The 3,000-nt window shown below is 39.2% G+C and overlaps 1 pseudogene; it reads right to left on the bottom strand.

The window, feature by feature from the left end:
• Nucleotides 1–502: 502 nt before the first annotated feature.
• Nucleotides 503–1,666, bottom strand: LOC130038526 (14-3-3 protein epsilon-like; annotated as a pseudogene).
• Nucleotides 1,667–3,000: the final 1,334 nt, after the last annotated feature.

Below are 3,000 nucleotides of genomic sequence, written 5' to 3'. Positions count from 1 at the left end.
TATTTTAGAAAGAGATAATGAAGTTTTATCACTATTGCTTAATTGACTCATCTGTGCAGAACATAGGCATTTTAAATTTAGGTTTGTTTTATTTAAGTTTAATATTAACTCCATGGGCTGGAGCGATAGCACAGCGGTAGGGCATTCGCCTTACAAGCGGCCAACATGGCCGACCCGAGTTCGATTCCTCCGCCCCTCTCGGAGAGCCCGGCAAGCTACCAAGAGTATTCGATATGCCAGACACAGTAGCAACAAAGTCTCCAATGGAGACGTTACTGGGCCCGCTCGAGCAAATCGACGATCAACGGGAGGGCCTTTACCTTGTTTACCTTTACCTGTGTTTCAGTAAGAACAATACAGATTCTGTATTTGTGGCTCCAGTCAGATATCCAGCAGTTCAAATTAGCTTCAAGTTAAAATGATACAACATATGCTTCTATAGTGTGATCCACCTTGCTTAGATGTTTTGCATCACTTAGACATCCAATGGCTTTCAAATGCAATTTCCATTTCTAATAGTGATCTTGCCACATCTGGCAAGAGACAATACAGTAATGTTGAAAAAGCCTTGATGCAGTCCTGTTAGTGTCTTAAAGAACCTAAAAGCCGAGACCAGTAAAATCCACAGAAATTCACTCTTGCCTTTAAGAACTTTTGAAACCTGTTTTTTAAAAAACCAACATGGCAGGAACCTAAATTCTGAGACCAAATTTAAAAGTCAGATTTGGTGTTTCTCAGTAACAATGTGGGACTTTCCAAAGGGGTTGGGGTGGGAAGGAGTGCGGTGATCAGAGATGGTCTTTCTTGTTGGCTTTTTTAGGTCTCACTGATTTTTATCTTCCACATCCTGCAGCACTTCTTTATTTAGCTCTTCACCATCACCCTGCATGTCTGAAGTCCATAGGGTCAGATTATCACGTAACAACTGCATGATACGTGTTGAGTCCTTATCGCTTTCTTCACTCAGCATATCCAGTTCTGCAACTGCATCATCAAAAGCTACTTTGGCCAACCTGCAGGCACCGTCAGGAGAATTAAGAATTTCATAGTAGAATACAGAAAAGTTGAGAGCAAGACCCAAGCGAATAGGATGCGTTGGTGGAAGTTCTGTCATTACAGTATCGCTAGCAGCTTTGAAAGTCACTAGGCTATTCTCTGCAGCTTCCTTTCTGCCATTCCCTGTGGCAAACTCAGTGGGATACCTGTGGTAGTCCCCTTTTATTTTATAATAGAAAACCTTGGACTCGCCAGTGTTAGCTACTGGGATGAGTTGTTTGTCCAGTACATCCAGAATGTCACAACAGATTAACTTTAGCTCAGTCTCAACCATTTGTCGATATTCCCGGATCATTTTAGTTTGTCTTCTCCTCCTTTGTTTTCTTCGTTCTGTTCAATGCTGATGATTATTCTCCAGGAAGCTCTTCTTGCTCCAATCACATTTTTATATGCAACAGATAAGAGGTTTCTTTCTTCAACTGTCAACTCCACATCCATTCCTGCTGCTTTCTTCATTGATTCCACTATTTCGTCTATCGCTAAGCCTGCTTGGCCAGCTTGGCCTGGTACACCAGATCCTCCCGATCATCCATAGCGGTGGCGGCTCGTCAGGTTCTGCCCCAAGAATGGCAGCGGATAGCTTCTCCGACTCCCTCAGCCTCTCGCTCCGCTTCCGGGCTGCCTGCAGAACATTTTTTTGAGTGGATATCTACAACTACTTTGTTTTAAAAATTCCTTTAAACATATTAAGACAATGAAGTTCATAGATACCAAAATATTTCTCTTGTACCAATACCTATGGGATGATTGAAGCGAGGCTTGGAAAAAGCCTTCCAACTCTACAGGCCATGAGTTATGGGCTAGGGCTGTAGCTGAATTGTAAAATATTTGCTTTGTGTGTATGAGATCCTAGGTTTGATTCCTGGAAACTCCCTCCCCACTCTCTGTCCACACATATATGCAAACCTAAGCATTTATCACCACTTCAATTATACATATTGATTGCTGACAACACACTCCCAAGTTTCAGTGGAGAACTGAAAGGGTCAGGACAAATATATTTGAAGAGGACAAGAAAGATGTCTATAATTTAAAAGAATGATATACAGCACTTAATAGAATTCTTCCAAGGGCAAATGATCCATTTAGATTAGAACAGTCTTTCATTAAAAAGTCATTCTTTCTGTCTTTCATATTTTAGTTGAATTGACATAAAACTTCTTGACTTAGATTGTATGACCTAGTGTATAATATTGTACAAACAAATCTGGCAATAAAAATGGCATTTCATTTATAAAAGCAAATATATGCATATATATGTAGGGTTCAACTATTCTGATCAACTATGCTGCACATTTAACATGAATTGATATTACTTTCTATAATTTTATCACTTTAATATCACTGTACTTTAATATCTATTGAGAACACTTGCTATTTCCCTCTATAATATGAATCTTTAATAATTAAATTCAAAGTTAGAGGATTATGGATATGGCGCTAGAGGATAATACAGTAGTTAAGGTGCTTGGCTGACCTGGGTTCAATTCCATACCACAGGAGTGATTCCATAGCACAACAAGTTGGGCCCGATGCTCCCTTCCTGCCAATATAATGGATATGCAGAGATCCCTGTACCTCAAACTTATCTTGAGTCATCTACAATTATATAGAGAATCTCAAGAAATACTGTCAGTTTTTCATATTGTGTTAAAAACAAGTCTGGTGGTGAATTTTTACTGCTTTAATAAAATATCAATGTTCCCAGTTTAGCTGGGATTTATTCTGTGTTCCTGGAACATATCTCCTGACTTTTTAGATGCTTTGTTTCTCCTGCAATTAGAATAACTAAGTACTCAGTTGTCATGGAAATACTCCCCTCTATAAAAATTCTTAAAACAGAAGCTTTCTTGATTTGTCTCTCTTTGCAGAGAAGGTAATTACTATCACTACCTTTATCCTCCTTTCTTTGTGGTTCTCTTTATATCTGCCTGTACCTTCCAA

The sequence above is a fragment of the Sorex fumeus genome, unplaced genomic scaffold (assembly GCF_029834395.1).
Source record: "Sorex fumeus unplaced genomic scaffold, SorFum_2.1 ptg000077l, whole genome shotgun sequence".
Lineage (NCBI taxonomy): Eukaryota > Metazoa > Chordata > Mammalia > Eulipotyphla > Soricidae > Sorex > Sorex fumeus.
This window is presented reverse-complemented; position numbering and strand designations above follow the sequence as displayed.